Below are 15,063 nucleotides of genomic sequence, written 5' to 3' on the forward strand. Positions count from 1 at the left end.
GTTGGTGTGCCAAGATTAGTGCAACTGGATCCCCTGGTTCTACTCTAATTAGCAATGGCTCATTCAGCTCTCGGTTCATGACCGCTTTGGCTTCTGCTGCTCTTTTGTCCTCATGGTTCAACAATGAGGCAAATGCCATTAATTGCATATCTCCTAAGGCCGTATTGGGATCCCATGAAATTACATTAGGCAGGGCCAAATTATGGAGGTAGAACTCCGCTAATTTGGCCTTATCCTCTGATGAGCTGGTACTGCATAATTTAGTGAATTGCTGCGGGTCTTGGGTCTGAGAGATACCCCTTTGCGCCAAGGTATTGATTTGATAGTGCAGCCATTGGTCTTTCAGGTATAGGCCATAGGATTTGGCCGGGTGTCCACATTCTATGAATCCATGGCCCAACTGGCCATGCAAGCCAATTGTGCCTCTTTCTGCTGCAGCTGTTGTCTGAGAGCTTGCACTTCAATTTGTGCTTACTGTTCTGCTTCCTGTAGATGCAAGGTTGGCTCCCCAAGACCGGTTTGCAGTTCCTTTTTGCCTTGCTATTCTGTTGTGCTGTCCCCTGAGGGTGTGTCTATTCCTCTCCTCAGCTCTTGTAGCTGCAATCTAAGTTTTTCGTTTTCTTCCTGTAGGAACACCCGCTGGCAATTTTCCATGTGTTTAGCCATAGCCAATTCCTTTCTAGCCTCCTTGAGTTGTTCCTCCAAGGGGCCTATGTCTGCCACACCTTTTGATTTGACTATTTTCATCCACGTGTGGGTTCGTACTCACTCTTCCTCCAATGCAAAGAACAGTGGCACAGTGAATTTCTGAGGTATAATTTTGCCAGCCTCTAAGAAGTTGTAATATGAACTCAGACTTGGCTGAGGGCTAGGCTCTGGAATATGCTCTTTCTCTACTTCTTTTGGTGGCTCTACTTCGCCCTCCCTCGGTGGTGATGAGGGTGCTTCTCCTTCCATCCTCTCGGTCTCCTTAAGCTGGGCTAAGGTTTCCTGTAGAACATCCTCAGCATCCTGTAGCCGGGCTTTTGAGGCCAACTGGTCCAACCTATCCTTCCAAGTAGTTTTCTTCGGGCTCTCCCTCTCATAGGGGACTGATATCTTTGAGGGGGACCTCTCCTTGGGCAAAGTAGGGGCATCCTCTATAGTGATTGGGCTGCTGGATGGAGGTTGTGGCTTGCCCGTTTTTATTCTCACACTTCTCCTAACTTTGAAATATAGAGGGGTATCCCTCTTTCTCTTCTCCTTTGGCTTAGGAGGTGTATGGAGGGCAGCCAACATGGCTACTGCCTCCCTTGCAAGAATGTCAGCTTTCTTCTCCTTGGGTTTCGCTTTCTCAGGGCTTCCTATAGAAGACCCTTTTTCAGTTGATTTCTGGCTTCCTGTAGAAGCCGGTTTTGGTGTTCCTGTAGAAACAGGTGGCACCGCTTTAGTTTGTTTTGCTGAATGTGTTTTACTTTTTGACTTGGTTGCTGCTGTTGTCGAGGTGCCTTTGCTGACGTGGACCTGCTCAGCCTTGTCCACTCTACTTTGTAATCTTTTCTCTCTGGTCGTCAACATGGGTGTGTCATCCTTCTCTTTGGCACCCTTTTTCTCTTGTTTCTTCTTTTGCTCTTTCTTCTGCTCCGTGGTCGTGGTCTTCTGTCCTTTTTCTTTCTTCCCTGCGGGTACTGCCTCCTTCTCCTCACTGCTGGATGAACCGAGCTCTTCGGTCAACATCTTTATATCACCATCCTTGGTCAAATTTCTGAAGGGTTCCCATGAGAGAGGAACCTTGTATGTGTGGAGCGCATCCTCCACGAGGAGTTTAATGAGTCCATGGTGGGCTACCTAGTCTGGTGTGCCTTCTTTCAACTTGGTGGCACATTCAATCATAGACTGTAGTAGAAAGTAGTGGATACTTAGTTTGTTTTCTACAGGTAGGTCCATCTGATGCCTTAATTCCGTGAGTAACCGAAAATGGTACCCATATACAATGCTAAACCGACCTTCGCAGGTGATGTACTTCATAATCTGGAGGCTAACTTCACTCCAAAGTGGTAGTAAGGTGGTTCTACGAACCCCATTTTTATCTTCTGAGAATTCCTCCTCTAGGGGAAAGAATTCCTTCTTAGCCTTCTGGCCCAATTTCCTCTCTTCTTTATCCCATGGTAATCCCATTGGGAGCTCAGTAACTCAGCTGATGAATTGTGGGGTGAGTCTGAGACTCAAACCCCTGAAGTTGACGGTGGCCAATGTTTTGGATTTCAGCTTCAGAGCTTGCAAGAACTCCTCTGCCACCTCATCATCATAGCCCTGCAATTTGTCGCAGAACGACATCCATTGCGCTTGCGTGAACAGCTCCACCACCTCAGGATTCTCTCTTAGCTTTTTTGAGTCGGTTGGTTCCCTTCTGATGAACCCACCCGGCATGGTGAAAAACTGCTGCGTTAGCTGAAGGTGGCGAGTGCGGAAGAAAATTGGCCTACTGGGACAGAGTGTAGAATTACGCCTCTGCCACGCATACAATTCACGAAAACTTATCTCCCGATGAGCCTTAACACGGCTTAATTATAACTCACATCCTGTAGGACGACAATTCATGCAAACGGTAGACAATACTTGCAATTTTTTTACAACCAGACTGTAGAACGTCGACTATGCCACACTCGAAACCAATTGCATGGAAGGTTCAGGCTTACCTTTTTAATCCACCACCTTTTGACGTAAGGAACCCAATTTCCTGTAGAAGCAGATTTCCTGTAGAAGCAACGCACGAATTCTGGAGGATACTGTAGTGGGTCTGCGCTTTCTGTGCTGCTATCAGACGTTTGAACGGCCGAAGGCTTGGAGTTTCGAGCTTCAGAGGAATGCGGATGCTCACTCGACTTCCAAATGACTGATGATAAATGCGTGGGGTGGCGATCTAGCCGATAGATTTGAATCCGGTGGAATTCGTGGCGCGGGGGTGAGCTGTCCCTACCGGACCGTTGGATGACGTCGTCTACTCATTCCCTTGCAAATTCCCTGACTACTGCATCATTATCCGCAGATCCGTCGCCGCCATTTCTGTTAAAACGCGCTTCTCCCCGATTGGACGGTTCTCACGTGTCCACTACCCGTTCTTTTTCCACGACCACCATTCTACACATCCGACTAGACCAACTGACAGGTCGACGTGGCCAGTTGAATGGCCATGCAACTGCTCAACCCGTTCATTTCATGCTTGCAAACATTTCAAAGTAATATTCATGTAATTCGACGAAAGAAAGGGCGAGGAACTTACCTGTGCAGCCGCAACATGCTTTTCCAGGCTTCAGGACGACGATGACTAGATTTGCTTGCTGTTATTGTTTGCACAGGTCCAGATTTGCTTGCTGCTGATGATGATGAAGCGTATGACTCCGCTGCATGCGCCCGCTTTGTTATTACATGTTGCAGGCGATCGAATGGTGTACACTCTAGTTGGCTAAACTGCTACGGGATTCCTGTAGGATGTCCTGTAGCAGTTTGTCCTCCTTGGGTGCATGCTGAACGATGAAGACAGTGGCATAAAAATCATGCTCGCAGGGCCCTTGGATAGCTGGGTTGAGTATTGCATGGCATCTCAGCGTCTTCTTTCATTTCATAATTGCTTCCTCTTGATAATTCACTGATCTGCTTTGATTGTGCAGGTATCTTCATTGCATGTCGACAGGGGTGGTAGAAGGAGGTGACAGCAGTGTGTGAGGGAGAAAATAGTAGCTTGCATGCGTCCATACCAGAACTTGGTCGTTAGATCTCCTCATACAATTAGTTCTGGGCCGTCTAAAACTTCTACAGGAAGTTTCCTGTAGAAATACAGAACTTCCTGTAGAAAGTCTGTAACTTCCTGTAGAAATTCTGTAACTTCCTGTAGAAGACTAAACTGTGATGAAATTGTGCCCATACCTTGGAGACGAAGAGTGTTCTTGGAGGAGGTGCTGGTAGGGTCTCCTGGCAGCATGATATGGACCCTTGTCTTCAAGTTGAGGGACCTCTTCTTCCTTCATAAACCTGCAACCTGCATGCATTACCACATTGTGAACTTGTTGTCCCTGTTTCTTTTTTTTTTTTTTTTTTTTTGAAAGACAATAGGGACGCCTTAATGAGGTTTTCACCCCTACCACCTGCCTTGGGAGCCTCAGAAAGGTTTTCACCCAAGGATCTTTTTTTTTTTTTTTTTAGACCTTTCAGGGTATGCCCAAAGCAGAGGCAGAACCCTTCTCTATGACCAACACTGATTTCTCCACAGTTTTGATGAACTCTTGTCTTGAGAGAGGTTTCCTGTAGATCTTCAGTCGATGCCCATTGACAAGCATGGGGATGGCCTCCTCGTCAATGGTCCGAATGAGGACAGATCCATTGTCATGACATTTCTCTACTGCATATGGTCCCAGCCATCTGGTTCTCAGCTTCCCCTTGAAATCTTTATGCATGGAATCATACAACAGTGCCCAATCTCTTGGCTGAAATTGCTTGTCATTGAGGTGTTGGTCATGCCACATATTCCTCTGAAGTTGAACCACTTCTGTGTGAAGAAGGGCCTGCATTCGGTGCTCATCCAATCCATTCAGCTGCAATAACCTTTCTTGTTGGGCATGACTGAGGACTAGGTCCAGCTGAGCTGCCATCCTCAAAGTGTTGTATTCAAATTAGATAGACAGCAAGGCTCTCTTCCCATAGACCAGCTCATAAGGTGTGAAGCCGGTTGTGGTCTTCCAAGTGGCATTGTAAGCCCATGTGGCCTCAACCAGGCAATCTGCCTAATCCTTCCTGCTTCTGCTCACCACCTTAGTCAAGATCCCTTCCAATGCTCTATTGGTGACTTCCACCTGCCCATTTTCTTGAGGGTGATAGGGGGTGGAAGTCCTATGCTTGATTTTGTGATGAGCTAATAGGTCTTCAATTAAGTTGGATGTGAACTGGCTTCCTTGATCGATGACTAGCTCTCTTGGGTAGCCAAACTTGTAGAAGATATTTTCTGTTAAGAACTCAGCCACCTTTTCTTTTGTTGCTACTTTGATTGCCTTGGTTTCTGCCCACTTTGTCAGGTAGTCGGTGCACACAATGATGTAAGATCTCTGCCTCGAAGGAGGGTTGATGGGACCCACAAAATCCATACCCCACTTCTCAAATGGCTCAAGAGTCACTTGAGGTTGGAGAGGCATTTCATCCCTTTGAGTTGGTTTCCCCATCCTTTGGCATTGGTCACATTGGATGATATACCTTCTGACATCTTGATGAAGTGTGGGCCAATAATAGCCTGCTTGCAAGATTTTGAAGGCGGTCCTCTTTGCTGCAAAATGTCCTCCACAAGGTCCATCATGATAATTGAGGAGGATATCAAAGACTTCCTCCTCCCTTACACAATGCCTTAAGATCTGATCAGGGCCAAGCTTGAACAGGTTGCCCCCGATCCAAGTGAACGAGGCACTTTTTCTGACGATTCTGCTCTTCTCTCTTGAGGACAGGTGCGGAGGGAACTGTGCGGAAACAAGGTAGTTCGCTATATCAGAAAACCATGGAGAGAGTACTGAAATAGCAAACAGATGTTCATCGAGCATCTGGTCATCCACTGTTCCATCCTCATCTGGAGACAAGTCCAATCTAGATAAAAAGTCAGCAACAACATTTTCTTTACCTGGTTTGTCAACAATGGTCAAATCAAACTGCTGCAACAAAAGTAACCATCTAATAATACGAGCATTCACATCTGGTTTATTCATTAAATATATAATTGCAGCATGATCAGTATGTACAAATGTTTGATAGCCAGTGATATAATGTCGTAACTTGTTCAGTGCATGGACCACGGCCAGGAATTCTTTCTCAGTTACAGTGTAATTCAGTTCAGCTTTGGATAAGTTTTTGCTAGCAAAGTAAATGGCATATGGAAGTTTTTGTTCAACTTGTCCTAAGGCTGCCCCTATGGCTTTGTTCGAGGCATCAATGTGGATGTGGAAAGGTAGGGCCCAGTTTGGACCTCTCAAGATTGGGGCAGACACCAACTTGTCCTTTAATTCATTCAGAGCCCTCTGACAATCGTCAGTCCATTTAAACTCCACATCCTTTGCCAAGAGGCCAAACAATGGCGAGGCTAACTTGCTGAAGTCTTTAATGAATCTCCTGTAATACCCTGCTAATCCTAAGAAACTCCGAACATCCCTTACCTTTTGAGGAGGTGGAACCTTCTTGATGCGAGCAATGTTGTTAGGATCCACTTGTAACCCTTGGCAAGAAATGGTATGGCCTAGCACGATCCCTTCAGTCATCAGGAATTGACATTTTTCAGGACTAAGGGACAGGTTCATCTCAATGCATTTGGTTAGGACTTTTCCCAGGTTCGACAATGCTTCCTGGAAGTTGGACCCATAAGGAGTGAAGTCATCCATATAGATTTCCACTGCATCATGGACCAGCTCCGAGAAGATGCTGAAGACGGCTCTCTGGAAGGTAGCAGGAGCATTGCATAGACCAAAGGAAAGAACTCGGTATGAAAAGGTACCCCAAGGACAAGTGAAGGTGGTCTTATCTTGGTCTTCCGAGCTCATTTGGATTTGGTTGTACCCGCTAAACCCATCTAGGAAAGAGAAGAACTTCTTTCCTGCCAGCCCATCCAACACTTGATCTATGAAAGGTAGAGGAAAATGGTCTTTCTTGGTAGCTTTGTTCAGTTCTCGGTAGTCCACACAGATTCTCCACTTCCCGTTTTTCTTGGGAACCAACACCTGAGGGGACACCCATTCGCTATCCGAGATGGGGTAGATGAATCTGGCATCCAAAAAATTTTGCAATTCTTCCTTGACAATGTCCTTAAGGGCTGGATTCATTCTCCTCTGGGTTGCCTAACTAGTTTACAGTCCTCTTTGATGTATATGTGATGGGTACAGACCGAAGGATGGACTCCTTTCATCTCCTTATAGCTCCAAGCAAAAGCATCTAGATGACTGGCCAATAGGCTACATAGCTCCTTCTCCTGGGAAGGAGATAGGGAGGAGCTGATCTTTAACGTTCTCTCAGGCCGAACTCCACATTTTTGATTCTGGGAGTGACAGGGTTGGTCGCACAAAGATCCACTAGGGCGCTGGCTTGGGCATCCTCCACCAATTTCTCTAAGGATAGTGCACTGGGAGGTGGATTCTGGATCAAGGTCTCAATCAAGTCATCCTCGGTTGGGGGGTCTCTTCTAGTGGTGTCTAGGGTGCAAAAAGGTGCTGAGTACACCTCATCCTCTTCTCCTTCCTCCAACCAAAGTGGTAAGTCATGCTCTAAGGAGGGTTGGGCAGGAGGGTATAGGACTAGCTGCTTGGACATAGGACCATTTTTGATGGTCATGTTTCCTGCACGGCAGCTTATGTAAGCATCTGCAGTGGCTAACCAAGGCCTTCCCAAAATAAGAGGATATCTAGTGAGCTTTGCCTTTGGTTGTAGCACCAAGAAATCTGCAGGGTATTCCCAAGAGTCAACAGAGACCAAGACATCCTCCACAATCCCTTCGGGAGTCACGGTGGAGCGATCTGCTAGTTGTAGGACTGTCGAGGTCTTCCTCAAGGAACCCTGAAGGTTGAGTTTGAGCATGGAATCCCTGGTCATCACATTAATGGCAGCCCCCAGATCAATCAAGGTGTGAGGTATGATGGTGCCATTGATGTGGACATCTACTACAGGACTCCCAGGATCTAGGTACTTTGGGCAGATGACTTGTCCCAACATAAGGTCAGACAGTTGTCTTATGACATTGATGGTTGAAGCATCCCTCTTTCGCCTGCCTGGGTGTTTGAAACACTTTTCCTTAACCAGTTTGTTGTATATTGGCACATCCTTGATGGCTTGGAGAAGTGGTATTTTCACACACAACTGCTTGAGCTCTCCCAGAAGCTCATCCTCTTTTGGGTTGGGTTCTGTGGTGGATGTTAGTCTCTCAGGAAAGGGTGGAATAGCCTTTGGTTCACTTTCTTGTTTGTCTTCCTCGTCCTCTGGGGGAGGAGGTTGGCGATCCGGAAGAGTCTTTCTAGATCGCATATTGATCTCTTGGATCTCCACAGCATAGGTAGGGCATGATGTTTCCCCAGTGTATACCTGCTCGGCCTGTCTGTTGTTGGGTTTCGGGTTCGGTTGAGCACGCATTTGAGGTTGCCTTGGGGGAGTAGGTGGTAATGATTGTGGTTGAGCTGGTGGTGGAGGAAAAATGGTTGGAGGAGTATTGTATTGGGGCCTCCACCCCGATTGAGGTGCATTCCACTGAGGTTGTGGCTGGGCATGTGAGTGATACGAATGAGTAGCGGGTTGAGTATGATACTAAGGTGGGTAAGACCATGGAGGAGGCACAGACTAGGAAGGATGAGCAGGGGGACCCCAGGAAGGCATAGGAGTAGATTGGTTGGGGCTATAATAAGCTTGGGGTGCCCCTTGCATCCCCTGCTGGTAAGGTCTAGGTTCTTGTGGCCTCCTGTGGTTGAGGAAATAGAGAGGTTCAGTGGGGGCTTCTGTCCCTTGATACATGGCTTTAAGCCCAGGTAAGGTTGGACATTGATTTGTGGGATGGTCCTCCTCGCAAACAAAACATACTTCAACCGAATGTAATGGGCATTCGTTCTTAGGGTGTTTTCTTGTGCACCTAGGGCAGAAGATAGCCAAGGCCCTCTCAGCTTCTTCTTTCTTCTGCTGGATCCTGAATGTGTCAAGTTGCATGGCAATGGTCTGTCTCACCTCACTCTTGAGATCTTCTAATTGATTTGCAAACTCATGTTTGGAGAAAGGAATACCAACTGAGAGGAGGTTTCCTCTTCCTCATTTCCGGGTTGCCCTAGAGTGGTTTCTAAACACAGTCTTTATGTCCTCATAAGGCAGTTGGTAAATATCTCCTCCAGCTAACATGTGAAGGGTATCTAAAAGGTCTTCAGGGACTCCTCGGAGCAGGACCAACTTGAGGGATTCAGGGTCAAGTGTGCACCTGGCCCGTTTATAGAGAAGTTGGAACCTTTCCTCATAATCCTCTAAGGACTCATCATTTCCCATGGTCATCCGAAAGATTTCTCCCTTGGTTTCCTTGGACCTACAGTAGTGTCACACGGAATCAGTCAATAGTGCGGACACAAGCGACCTTCCTAGAAGTCTAAGACATTCTAATGACAAACAAAACAAACTAGAGCTATCCTTCTCTAAACATGCATTATGACATGAGAAATCAAGTGTTTTGTTCTTACCTTTGTCCAAACGCTGTTGTAGAAGTCCAAGCTTTGTTGATCTGGATGAGCTCCTTCCTTTCTCCAAAACCTGCAATCACCAACAGTCAAACCATTAAATAGCACCTGATTATAACATAAAACAAAGCATATTCAACATATAGACCAAGGAGTACATGAAATAACTCATAAACAACAAGTTATTGAGAAGAATGGACTAATTTGCATTAAAGGTAATCAAAAGGAACCATTACAACCTGAGCCTTGGTGTTGTGCAAGCTCCTTCTAGGGTCCACAAGAGTTCTCCTTTACTTTGACAAAGCTCACCCACTTCCAAATAGAACAAGCAAAGATGGCAATCTCTCCTCACAAGCTTCTAAATGGGAGTCCTAATTCCTGCAGCATTTACCCTTAGAAATGTATAGCTTTCAACCTCTCCTCCTTCTGGCCCAATGCCTGTACTTATAATGCTCAAGAGGAAGTTAATCAGGTCCACCATCAATGGGATAATCCCCTCTTTGGATGGGATAGCTCCCCTATTGATGGGATAAGTTCCTCTTTGGTAGGAGTGCATGAACCATCTGGAGGCGCTCAATACACGTCGAACAACCTTCTAGAATGCTCTAGAAATAACCACAAGTGACTTTTTAAAGATGAAACTTGCGCATTTTAAGCTTTTCAGGGGGACGCACCTGCACCTTTACATACAGAGTGTCCAAAGACGCAGCTTTTGTGAACCTTGGGTGCGTCCCCGCAGGTAAGGTTGAGAGAACCTGCGTCCCCAGAGATAAATACATTTAGAAAGACTTTCTCTCTTTTTTGGAGTTTGACATGGAGAGCAGAGGCATAAGACTTGCCTAAGAGGGTAGTATGACTATTGATAGGGTCATCCTAACTGTAAATAGTCATGGTGACATTTTTTAGTGTAACAGATTGCCCCCTAAAGTGCGAAGCCTGGAATAGATTAGGGTTTTATATTATCTAGGAAGGGTGAAGCGCTTTATCATTTCAAGGATTATCTCGTGGAGAGCCTGGTCAGAACCTGCAATTTTCAACACAAAATACATGTATAAGATTATATCATCACTGAGGTAGGCATTCCCATACTCAGATTAAAACTTTAACTAACAGACTAACTACTCTGATACAGGAATGATCTTGCAGTACATCATAATCATAGACTTTTGTAGACACAGTATGGGCGCAGCCATCTGTTTATGATTAGTCTACTTAGATAATGAATACAAAACTCCTCGCAGCCTGGATGGTGGAAACTAGATCCAGGGTCTTCATTTCTACTTCTCGAATTGGTACGATTCTAGCCATGCGAATAAATGAGTTGATGTCGAACATGGTAGAAACCACTTGATTACCAGTCGATGATGTAAACTGTTAACAAGCGTGAGAGAGACCACCAGTAATGTCAATGGTTCTCAAAGTACCCAGTACAATCCATGAGATGTGAATGAATGAGTTGATGTTGAACATTTCATGGAATCCTTTGATCGAAAGTCAATGATGTAAACTGACGTCAAAGGCGAGAAACCTGCCATTGATGCATGCAGACTTCAAGGTACTGACGATTTCTAAGTCATCTCTCTAGATAATGTGCTGATGTCGATAGAAAGCGACCCGTTGCAGGCAAGCCCACAACACTAAATCATTGTTCAAGTTGAAGAAATGTTGCTGTAAGGACTGACTTAGGGATGGTCAAATGGATGACAAGTATTTTGCAGATGAAAGTTTTGTTTGCAGACCTCTTGAACACATAACGACACGACAGATGGCTTGGTGCTGAATGACTCAAAGTTAATCCTCGGAACCTGGTTGAAGACTTTCAAAGTGGTTTGATCAACTGTGAGGTAAGGATTTCCCAACCCAGGTGAATGAAAAGTGTCGTGTTCAAGATTGGTAATAAAGTTTCTTCTGAGACAAAAGGTAACAAATAGGCTCATTTCTCTCTTTTCCCACACCATTTCTGGGAAGTACCTCTTTATTTTTAACAGGCTTGAGGAGGATAACATATGCTTGATTATAAGCTCATCCTTCGGATGAGTCCAACCTAGTTTTGATTCGAACCCTAGGAAGGAGTGGTTCGTTCCTGTTTGTAATTGAACAGGTCCTTTACTGTGAAATGTTTAACGAGCCCAGTATAGGAGAAACTCGGCGTTTTTCAATTTTAGAGAGTCTGAAAAACTTAAGAAGAATCCAAGTTGAACTTTTTCGTAGATTTGTGTCCCTCAAGCCCGAAAAAGTATAAAATAATACCTGGGGGAACCGCTTGATCTTGCGACCAAGGAGTACTTTCATAATTAGTGTCACTAACCTGAAAAGTAAAAAACGATCAAAGACATGTCGTTTTATTTCCGTATCGAGTTTGAAACGACAAAAACCCGGCAATCTTTTCCTGATTTTACGGTCAGAAAAGAGCTATAAGGGGACCGTCTTTTAATTCCGTTTTAACGAGTGTAAAAGAAACGCTCGGCAATGTTTTCATTTTTTAGGAGTCAGAAAAGGGCTTAAAAGATGACTCTGATATTTTGGTTCGTGAAAAATGACAATTTTCCCTCTAAGTCCCTTTGTCCTGCACAAAAGCAACCCATTACTCATACATGTTTAAGATAGGCAAAAATACATCGAAAAACATCTTTTCATGGTGAAAAATGAACAAATTCATCCAAAAAACCTATAAAAAGACTTTTTACCATGTCATTTTTACCGTTTGACTGTTGAGGTTGAAAAAGGAGCTTTTGGCAAGAAACTTCCCGTGGTCGTTGCGGAAAATCCGACCGTCAGAATCGAACGCCGTCTCTTCCAGGTATTTTACAACATCCTACTCTTCAATTTCATCCGATTAAAGTTGATTTTTAGGTTTTAATTTTGTTTTTTGGGGGGGTTTAGGTTTTAGAATGCGCCCCTCGGTGGACGCAGGTGCCCTTCGGGTGACCTGCGTCCCCCGAATTTTTCCTATACAGGAAAATGGTCGGGGGACGCAGCCCACCTTCAGGCCAGCTGCGTCCGGACGCCCTGTGTTGTAAACGCGGGGTGCGTCCTCCGTGAAAGGCGGATTTTAAAACCCCAATATCCCCAAAGAACCATTCAAAATTCCCCAAATTAATTCTAATCATTATTTCTTGGTGTGTAGGGCACTCACCATGTTGGATTGGAGAGAAAGATAGCACGAGGACGTTGATTTAGCTGCAATTGAACATCAACCTTCCATTGATGCCCTAAAAGAATGCGGGCTATATAAATACTGGGCTATACCTGGCATGAGGGCTCAGGTAAGATTCTTAGAATGGCTGGTTGAGAGATGGAACGTTCAAGAGCAATGATTTTACATAGGAGGGCGCCAGCTCGAGATAGAGCCCTCGGATGTATACTTTCTCACTGGCTTGCCAAATAGAGGCGAGCAACTCAATCTAGCCGGGACTAGGCCGGGTGGCCAATCCCTTGTTAGTCTCCGGGAAGATTGGTGCACACCATTCAAAAGGTGTGGAGATCAAACACATCTCTCTGCGCGAACTCAAAGTTATAGCGTTCACGGTTACCAGAATTTGTGGCGCGGCCGCTTTGCACATTGCTTCCGGGTCCCAAATGCGGATGGCAATTGACTGTTACCAAGGCACCATTTTCAACTGGTGTGATGCTGTGTCGGCTAATATGAAGAGCCAACTGACTAAGGCAAAGAACGGACGACTGAAAACTTTTGGATATGGGCCTTTAGTCGTGAGCTTTGCCTTAGAGAGAGTTCCGATGCTGATCCCTCAGCAACTCACTGTTGATATCTTGGGTCCTCGGGAGCCAAAGCTGGTGCGATGGGTTGCGGTGATGGCCCGGCATCCTGACGAGGGCGCGACAGTTGTTTGATTTTCTGATAGTTACTTTCACTGGTTGGAGGACCAGGTTTTCTCGATCCAGGACTTTCCGTATGCCGGAGTAGATTTTCGAGGTGATCCGGACATGGTTCTTCCACAGGGAGAACAATGGGATGACAGAGGTACTTTATTTTTCACAAGTTTTCAAATTATGCATTTTTTTGTTTTTTATGTATATCGTCTCAAAACTGACAGTAAAATTTTCAAAATGCAGATGTTGGTCCACAACGCCCAGCCAACCTCCGGCCTTTTGAGAGAAGACATCCAGTTGCACCAGTACCGGCCCCACAGGATGCGGTGGCTGCAGAGGTACTAGCTGAGTTGGAGCATGATCTAGAGCGTCTGATGGCGGATATGCCTGAGACTACTATGGATGATATTCCTATCAGACTTCAGCGCTATGTAGTCGCGGTCACGATGTATATTTTTTGACACACTCCTATCTATATATATATCACTATTACCGGCTTATCTTGTTTAACATGTATGATGAAATGTTTTTTAAATTTACTTGCATAATTATCGTAAATGTCTGTCCAACACTCGAGAAGCAATTGCATCTGCTAATGTATTTAAAGACCTTGGAATATGCTGATATTCAATGTAATCAAATTCACGTTCCAAGAGACGCACTCTCAAAAACAACCTTAATAACACAGGATTTCTAATGGCATAAACTCTATTAAGCTGTAATACAACAAGTTTAGAATCTAACCTCACTATCAAACGTCGAATTCCAAATGAAATAGATTCGGATAATAATTCAACCACTGCACTGTATTCTGCAATGTTGTTCGTTGTTTGACCGAGGCTTACCCCATGCATAGAAACTAACTCGTCAGAGGGTGAATATATAACCCAAGCTGCGGAAGAGATATTTCGTGTACTACGACAAGCACCATTAGCAAATCCAATGTATGTTTGGAGAGGCATCGACATCTGCAATATCAAGAGTAAAACCAAGATAAGCCAGAATAACGACGAAAAAACACACTTGCTAAGCTAAGCACACTGACTAACTAACAAACATACTAGCTAGAAAGAAAACCTAACCTAACTAAAACTTCTCCATACCCACCATTTAAGCATAATACCTCTTTAAGTAAAGTCCATTTCTGGGTTTACCCAAAGAGTCCCCATCAAAATCTACCAGCTCATAAGCCCCTTTTGCTAGCTTTCGCTTTACAATATAGGGTCCATGCCACATAGGAACGAATTTTCCAGCACCTAGCTTATCGTTAGCTTGATCATATAATAGCACTAGGTCTCCCTCCGAAAAACTTCGAGGGGTCACATTTCTATCATACTGAGCTTTCATTCGCTTCGCGTGAGTCTCGATTGCCAATGCAGCGTCACGTCGAGTCTCATCTAATTTAGCTAAGTACAATAAACGTTTCTCCTCTTCGGAAGTAGCTGGGAGTAATTCGACAGCCATTTGAAGTGATGGGATTTCGCATTCAATGGGTAACACGGCTTCCAAGCCATAAACTAGCTGGAAAGGAGTGAACCCTGTTGAAGTTTTCACTGAGGTTCGGTATGCCCATAGCGCCGAAAATAACATGTTGTGCCAATTCGACCGATGAATACCAATGGTTCGTCGGATCATGATAACCATAACTTTGTTGATAGACTCAACCAAACCGTTGGCTTGCGGATAATACGGAGTAGAGCTGTTGTGGCGCAAACCAAGCTGGCTTATAAGCTCAGTCATCATGATGTTTTGAAAATGGCTCCCATGGTCAGTAATGATTGCTTGTGGGACACCAAACATAGTTATAATATGATTGAATACAAAAACTGCAGCTGTTTTGCCGCTTGCGTCGAATGTAGGCATCGCCTCGGCCCATTTAGTGAAATAATCAACCGCGAGGATGATATACGCATGCCCCCCGGCCGAGTGAGGGTTACAAGTAATAAAGTCGATACCCCATTTGGCGAATGGACCAACGACAATTATAGGGTGGAGAGGAGCAGGCGGTGCGCGCATCTTTCGATCAAACACT

The sequence above is a fragment of the Pinus tabuliformis genome, chromosome 9 (genome assembly GCF_031772625.1).
Source record: "Pinus tabuliformis cultivar Carrire ecotype Pingquan chromosome 9, CPIR1, whole genome shotgun sequence".
NCBI classification, from domain to species: Eukaryota; Viridiplantae; Streptophyta; class Pinopsida; order Pinales; family Pinaceae; genus Pinus; species Pinus tabuliformis.